The 8,506-nt window shown below is 47.1% G+C and overlaps 1 protein-coding gene and 1 pseudogene across 1 annotated transcript in view; both read right to left on the reverse strand.

Annotated features, from left to right (window-relative positions):
- PCYT1A (phosphate cytidylyltransferase 1, choline, alpha) overlaps nucleotides 1-5,346 on the reverse strand; it is a 57,391-nt gene extending 52,045 nt beyond the window's left edge. Inside the window, exon 1 of the mRNA XM_036347459.1 lies at nucleotides 5,242-5,346. The gene's annotated coding sequence lies outside the window, so the exon portion shown is untranslated. The remainder of the gene's footprint in view (nucleotides 1-5,241) is intronic.
- On the reverse strand, nucleotides 2,312-2,430 carry LOC118677746 (annotated as a pseudogene).
- Nucleotides 5,347-8,506: the final 3,160 nt, after the last annotated feature.

Genomic DNA, 8,506 nt, shown 5'->3' on the forward strand with positions numbered 1-8,506 from the left:
ACTGTCTATGGTTGCTTTTGTGCTAAAACTGCAAAGTTAAGTATTGCCACAGAAACCTTATGATCTTCAAAGCTTTAAGTTACTACCTAGCCCTTTACTGAATAAGTGTGCCAACTCCTATCCTAGATAAAGACAGGACCAGGTTTATCAATAATTTGGTAGCAAATTCTACCTAGATTATGCAACAGTTCTAAAGTGGAGGACACTGCTAGGAATAGTATGATTTCAAGAAATTGTACTGTAATTTTCTGATACAGTTTATGTCACTAACCTGTATATATCACACTATATAAAATAAGTCAAAAGAATGCCTAATTTGGTAAACTCTAAATGTAAAGGTAAATTTCACAACATGACCTTTTAAAGCAAAGCTCCATGTCTTCAATATTTGAGACCAGAAAATTGCCACATCTAAGATTTTAGCTTTGAACTTGATCCCTTTTCTAATTTCTTCAGAGAAACCCTTACTCAACACTGAGTGGGCACTTACTCTGTGCCAGACCCTGGGTTAGCTCTGGAACAAACTAAAGCTTATACTTTGGCCTGGTCACACAACAGGATATTTAAGGAAAGAGATAATCCTAAAAATCACAAGGGACACTTGTAATAATTGTTACAGCTGAATGATGTTGGTCTGCCACTACTCTAGAAAGTTCAGTGAGTAAACCCTATGTTTAGATGGTGCTCTAAAGTGGGTTATGGAATTTATATCTTAAGACAACGTTTATGATAGATTCAGGGAGCCTGGTATTTGGACCCCCCCAAAATTATATATTTATTTTAACTAACCTCTGACAAATTCACCATTTCCTTCAACTATGAACATAACCACAACTGTAATAAAGACTTAGCAGAATAACAGACTTTGTACCAATATAAATAATAGATATATTTTTATATCATGTTATACTTATTACATGATCATTTAAAAATTATTATAGTTATAAGACCCACTGATGCAAACATTATATTAATAAAAAGCACGTAAGTGCTATATCACTTATGTACAAAACATAAAAATATTTTGATAACTATATTTCAACATAATGTTTTCCTTAAAATTCTATTTATTTTATTTTTTGCATATTAAAATATTATTCCAAAAAGGTAGTAGTCCACAAGATCTCACCATACTGCCAAAGGAGTTCATGACACAAAGAAATTAAAACTTCTGCCAAAAAATAAACAAATATAATCACTTCTAAGGTAATTCTCTGTAGATTTAAAAAACTACCTATTTTCTGTTAAGTTCTATACACTCATTTTTTTCTCTAATGTACAGCAAAGACCAAATGTCACTATTTTTAGCAGCTTTCGCTTTAAAACTGTTTTGCAAATAGTTGTGATTGTGACATAACAGCCTAGCAGATCCATGGGTTCCACTGGCTTTATTGGTAGTAATTCTAGTCCAAACATAGAAAGCTTCAAACTAATATAATGTTCAACTTTCAATGAGAGAGAGAGAGAGAGAGAGAGAGAGAGAGAGAGAGAGAGAGAGAGAGGTGACAGAAAAGACCAAAAAAAAAATAAACTTCAAACAATGTCTAAGTACCCATTTGACAGGGATATCGTGAAAAGGGCAGTTGAGGACTAGCAACAGAAAGGTTTAAGCTTAGGAAAGAGAAGGTGCCTTCTGAGCAGATAAGCAGGAGGGTTGAGCCCTAAACTCCTCACTCTCTCCTTTCTAAGTTACATTGTTTCTTTAATGTGGCTGATGTGATGATAAAGTAAAATATAAAAAAGCAGCCACAATCTCGAGCAAAACAGAACTCTCACAGTCATCACTGATAATTAGAAAATACTCTGACTTTGGGTTTCTCTAACTGAAAAAATTCCCTCCAAAATCATGGCTTTTTAGAAAAAATTTATCTTTCCAATCATTTTAGGGTTACACAAACATTGGTGTGACATATTTCTGTTTGATTCAGAAAGGTGATTATCTCTATCTGTAGAAAAACCAGATGACCTGGCTTCAGATCAGAGTTATGCAATAAATTATTATGCTTGCTTTTTCTATGAATATTTCATAAATTAATTATCACTGGGGGGGTAGGGGCTGGATGGAGTGGACTATAGGGGGTAAAATGGGAGACACTGTAATACTGTCAAAAATATATTTTTTTAAAAAAGAAAAGAAATACAGAAAAGAATAACAGAAAAAAAATAATTAATTCTCATCAGTGTTTATAACATGGAGAAGTTACTCAACTACCCAAGGGAATCATGAATGAGGTCTGGTGGTTTACAAACTCCATGAGACTACATACAGAATTTGGTGAGTGTGCACAGATTTCAGATTTTTTTTTTTTAAAGCCTACAGCACCCGGTATTCCCAGGTGGTCTCCCATCCAACTAATAACCAGGCCTGACCCTGCTTAGCTTCCGAGATCAGACGAGATTGGGCGCGTTCAGGGGGGTATGGCCGTAGACTCAGATTTCAGATTTTTAAAGGGCTGTTTAACCAGAAAAACCATTATCTCTGCCACAGTTAGGAAATATAAAACAAGAGAAAGCAATAATTCTTCCCACAGTCACAGAGTGACTCAATGTCACCAGATAGAGTAACTGGGGACTTCTGAATCCAAGGCTCTATATGACTAGATCCGTGGTCGGCAAACTGCGGCTCACGAGTCACATGTGGCTCTTTGGCCCCTTGAGTGTGGCTCTTCCTAAGCCTTAGGAGTACCCTAATTAAGTTAATAACAATGTACCTACCTATATAGTTTAAGTTTTAAAAAATTGGCTCTCAAAAGAAATTTCAATCGTTGTACTGTTGATATTTGGCTCTGTTGACTAATGAGTTTGCCGACCACTGGACTAGATCATTCTCCTCAAGGGATCAAATCTCCAAAGAGGAGGTCTCTAAGAAAAATGAAACCTCACCTATTTATGGAAGGAGAAATCATAAGCTGAAGAAGGAATAACATTAGATCTTTACCAAGCAGGCCGTTACACTGGTTTTCAAAGGGAATTTGCAAAGCAGCGTGGGTCAAAAAGCATAATCACATTCAGGAAACACAAACACCCCAGAGGCAGTGCTGCATTCTCCAAGCCTAAATGGTCAGCTACCTTGAAGCATATATTCTGTTCTAGAAAGAATTTCTTCAGTAGTTCCTTTTAGTTATGTAGAATGTAAGCCAAGTCAACATCTAATATTCTAGAAAAGGGTTTAACTATCCACTGTTTTCAAAGTTAAACAAAGGCTTCCCTCCCCATTCCCAACTCATTCCCATTCAAGAACCTTTCTGAGCTCTATCCCCTGTCACAAAGTGCAGAAGTGTGTGTATAGGAGGTGCTAAAATTACCTCACGCTTATTATATTAGATTGTTTTTAATTGGGTGGCACATCAGTAGCACCTTCTACAAAGGACTGTAAAAGAGGAGGAGGTGGTGTAACTCATTTTAGTTCATTTCATCTGCATCACCGACAGCCCTCATGAAAGGGAATCAGTAGGAAATGAAACCACAGCTAAACATCATTTGAATAACCCCCGGCATAGCAGCATTGCCAGTCTTGGCCTCCAGGGTCCAAATCCCCGAGCTGAAATGCTAACGACATTAAAGCCTCTCCCATGTGGCATTGGTCACCAGTGCAGACCTCCTCACACTCATCCTTTCTTCTCCAGGATGGTCGCCATCTGTTGGCCACTGATGACTGCACCCAATTCCATTCTCCACTGATGTCGTTTTACTAGCCATTGTCTGTGCGTGCAGAATCACTAAGAACCAAGACTGAAGAGGGCCCTGAAGGTTCTATGTCCTTGCTCCCATTTTATTCCTGGCAGAATGCCGTCTGTCTCTCTCCGCGATTCCCTCCTAAGCCTGGTTCCCACCTGTCCCAAGGCTCTCCCTTCCTCAGTGTCTAGTGCTGGCAGTTTTTCCAACTCTCCACCCCTCTACCCTCACTGCCTCTGTAGCTGTCACGGTCCCTATTGCAATAGGCAAGTTCCGGCTCTCACCACTGAGCTCCTCAGTTTCAATCCTCAGTCCTAACTAGTCACCTCAGTTACATCTGGGGAGCCTTCTCCAGGTCAGTCCGCCTCCCAGAGCCTGTGCCTCGAGGATAGAGCCCCTCTTCCCAGCTGCATCTCTGTCCTTGCAAACAACCCTAGCACCAAGGCCTCTCAGACCTGAAAGAAAGCTCAGAAACAATGTTGCCCAATGTTTCCGGGCTTTTTTACTACGTTTTATTTCACATACTTGAAGGTATACGAAATCCATTTTCCATCACCATCTCATCTATCTATCTATTTAGCTCTCACTGGCACCAATCGCATGCATGTGTTTTGATCTGTCATTGTCGATGGTGAATTTGGTTGATACTTCTGCTGTAGAGAAAGGGCAGGTAGCGACATTAAAATATTTCTTTCGATTAATTTCCTTTCAATGTGCACGAATCCGTGCACCAGGCCACTAGTATACACAGAACTGAAACGCCTTGCATGCAATACTTACCCTTCTTTGTGAGCACAGTGAGCATTTCTATTCTATTCTATTTTTTAAAATCCAGGTGCCCTCCACTAAACGGATGGCACAATTCAATAGCAGGATGGTACCCCCCCCCCCCTCCCTCCAGGAAGCATTCCCCGGGTCAGCCTGCGCGTGCACGGAGGGAGACACTCGCTGTCCCTCCAGCCACCGAGAGGGCTCGGTGCGGAGCGCGTGCCCAGCCTCGAGCTGGTCCGCAGGGTTACACCCGGGGCGGCGGCCCGTCCCTGACCGGTGTCCTCTCCACCGGAGCCTTCCTCTGCCCAGTCACGGCCACGCGCGCACAGCCCTACAGTGCCACCGGCTCGTCAGCGGTCCCCCTCTCCTCCCTGTCGGCCCCCCAAAGTTACTGCTCCCCGGCCCGTCTCCCCCCGCAGCCGCTGCTTCGGGCTCCCTTCAAAGTGCCCTCCCGGCCCCCCTCCACCGACCGGTCTCCTCCGAATGGCCGGCCCCTGCTCCAGCCCCCACGCAGCCCCCGCCGCACACGGGGTCACAGTCCCCTCGCCACCTCCCGTCCTGCTCGCTGGGGTCGGGGCCCCTGCGCATCCCCTGCTCCTGGGCCGCAGCCCCTCGCGAGCGGCTCCTCACGGCCACGGTGCCCGCGCTGTCATTGCCCGGGTCGCCGCAGCCCCGCAGCCCCTGCCGCACGCTCCCCTCCTGTCACCGACCCACTCTCCTCCGCCCTCGCGGCCCCGGCCCTACGGGCTCGCCCCCAAACGGAGCCGCACGGAGAGGCGCGCGCCGGGCCCCCACCTGCAGCTCGCGGCCCCTCGGCCCCTGTCCCGGCGGGTTTCTCCCGGGCGCAGCGTCACGGACGAGGAAAGCTGAGTAGGTGGTGGGGAGACGCCCGGGAAAGGCACCTGACGGAACAGCCGGCCGGAAATCCCGCCCCCTGCCCGCCCTCTGTCAATCCGAGCACCACTTTTCCCTGAAAAACCCGGCCCCTGACGCAGTAGTTCCGCCTCCAAGGAGGCCCCCGGACTGAGTGCCCGACGGGAAGCGCCAGGCCGGCGGGGAGGCGGCCGAGGGTCAGGGCCGGCGCGGCGCTGCGGGAGGCGCGGGCCTCCTGTCCCGAGACACGATGGGGGCCGTCCGTCAGGGAGCAGCGCCCGCCCCGCAGCCCGAGCTCCCCGCGGCGGACCGTCCAGATCCTCCCCTGTCCCAGCGCCGGGCGCCGCACACTCGCCCCAGGCGCTCACCGGGCAGACGGCCCTGACGCCTTCCGCCGCAGCCCCGCCGGCCCGCCCGCTTCCCCGCCGCCTGCGGTTCCCTCCCGGGCGCTGCGGGGACGGAGGTCCGCCCGCCAGGTCCTGTAAACGCCTGCGGCTGGCTCCAAACCCTCCCGACAGCAAGAACCTCGCATCACGGAGACGCCCAGTCCTGTTACTTCCGACCCAGGTTGGCGCCCCCCAAAAAGACCCGTAGGGATCAGCCGAGGGCTAGTTGGGGAGCGTGTGGAAAAGGGGGTCTTATGGACAAGAACCTCACAGCGCGATTGATCTGTTCATACATTCCCGAGCAGGTCATGGGGGCAGCCATCCCCAGGCACGGAACGCTTTTAGTCAAAGGCTTATTTTTGCCGTAGGGAGCCCTGTCCCTCGTTTCTGTGCATCTAAGGTTAGCACACCGCCGACCCCTACTGACGTGGCCACCCCCAGGGGTTTGTCCTGTAATTCGACCCCCAGCTGGCTTTCTCCCACCTTCACGTGCTCTTCCTTCTGTTCCCTCCCTAATCTCAAATGCAGAAAAGCTGCAAACTGTTACTGTGAGTAGCAGTTGAGATCTTGCTTCCCAACATATGCTGTAGGTTTAGCTCAAATAAACTCATAAAAATTCTCTCCTGGTTTGGATTGACTGGTTTGGTCAATAAGCAGATTGGAGGGGGACCCCTGGTAGAAAACCACACTGCAGGCTGTTCTTTGCCAGAATGAACCTCGGACTGGGGTCCCTTTAGATTCTATAGATGTAAGGCAAGTAGATACCCAATGTTAGGGGGGGAATATATAAAACAACTTTTATTACAGTTTATTCGTTTTTATTTTCGTCTACATGCTTGAAAGTGGCTAAGAAGAAAGAGGTGGGTAAACTTCCGCATCTGCTGAGAAGCCTCCAGGGAGAAAAAGGGTTTAAATTGCGACCCTTGCCCTAACCGGTTTGGCTCAGTGGATAGAGCGTCGGCCTGGCCTGCGGACTGAAGGGTCTCGGGTTCGATTCTGGTCAAGGGCATGTACCTTGGTTGCGGGCACATCCCCAGTAGGGGGGGTGCAGGAGGCAGCTGATGGATGTTTCTCTCTCATCGATGTTTCTAACTCTCTATTCCTCTCCCTTCCTCTCTGTAAAAAATCAATAAAATATATTTAAAAAAAAATAAATTGCAATCCTTTCTCTTTTGAGTTTCAAACAGTTATTTGAACAAGGCTCTGTTAAACAAACACTTAACTCTCACAGATGAAAGTTGGTTTGTTTGTTGTTGTTTTTTGAAAAAGGCTTTATTTAGCCAAAAAGAAGACCAGTCTTGGTGCATGAAATCCAAACCACCAGCAGCAGACATTTCTGTCATCCTGGAGTTTGCAATCATTTTTGTATTTTATTCTGTTTTTATTGATTTCAGAGAGAGTGAGAGAGAGAGGGAGAGAAACATCAATGAGAGGGAAACATTGATCATCTGCCTCCTGCACACCCCCTACCGGGGATCAAGCCTGAAAGCCCTTGCATGGGCCCTGACTGGGAATCGAACTATGACCTCCTGGTTCATGGGTCGACGCTCAACCACTGAACCACATGGGCCAGGCTGCCATTTTTTATTCACCAACTGGGGAGTGGAGGCGTGGGAGGAAGATGTAAGCTGTCTGAAAGCCTTTGCATTAGCTATAGGCAGCGGGGGTGGGAGAAGGTGAGGTAGCGCCAGCCCTGGGGTAGGCGCAGAGCCCACAAGGAAGAAGCGTCCGCTCCTTTGGACTAGGGGGCAACAGTCCAGAAAGTTCATGCATAAACAGAAGTGGAGGCTCCTGGAGTTGGAAGGCTCATTATTTGGAATAATTGCAGAAGTAATCACCTGGAAATTACTCTGAAGTTCCAACAGACATATGAATATGAGCAGACTTTTGTTAGCTACTAACAGGCTAACTGTTCTGTCTCGCACAATCTGGCTGCTATAATTTAATTTAGAATACCTCAGAATTTCCTCCTTGACAGCTCATAGACTACAGTGGTCCAAATAAGGACAGCTAGCTGGAGAAGACACTCAGGGCTCTGCGGAGAAGATCACTACAAAGATAATGGAAGTTGGAATAGTAACCAACATAATTTTGGAGAGTCTCTAGGGACCCAGACTCAAACGGGAGAAGCGGGACTGTCTGGCATCGGTCGGAACGCGAGGGCAGCTTTCTCTCTGAGGTTTGCAGCAGTTGCTGGGACTCTGAGAGGCAGAGCCTCTGGGGACGGGACTGAGCGCAGCCATAACTGCTCCCTCCGCCCGCCCTGTTGATCCTGTGTGACCTGCCCCGCCCAAGCCCTGCACAGAGCCATTTGCCGGATAGCCTCAGGCAAAGGCTAGATTAGCACCTCCCCAGAGGACAGAAGTTTTCCCACTGCAGATACAGCTGACTCTCACAGCCAGTTGCCCTGGAGGTCAAATCCCCACAGTATTAACTACAACAATCAAGGCTTAACTACAACAAGACTGTGCACAAAGACCACTAGGGAGTGCACCAAGAAAGCATAAAAAATGCGGAGACAAAGAAACAGGACAAAATTGTCAATGGAAGATATAGAGTTCAGAACCACACTTTTAAGGTCTCTCAAGAACTGTCTAGAAGCCGCCGATAAACTTAATGAGATCTACAAGAAATCTAATGAGACCTCAATGTTATGATAAAGAACCAACTAGAAATTAAGCATACACTGACTGAAATAAAGAATACTATACAGACTCCCAACAGCAGACCAGAGGACCGCAAGAATCAAGTCAAAGATTTGAAATGCGAAGAAGCAAAAAACACCCAACCGGAAAAGCAAA

This window comes from Myotis myotis, unplaced genomic scaffold (genome assembly GCF_014108235.1).
Source record: "Myotis myotis isolate mMyoMyo1 unplaced genomic scaffold, mMyoMyo1.p scaffold_m19_p_2, whole genome shotgun sequence".
NCBI lineage: Eukaryota > Metazoa > Chordata > Mammalia > Chiroptera > Vespertilionidae > Myotis > Myotis myotis.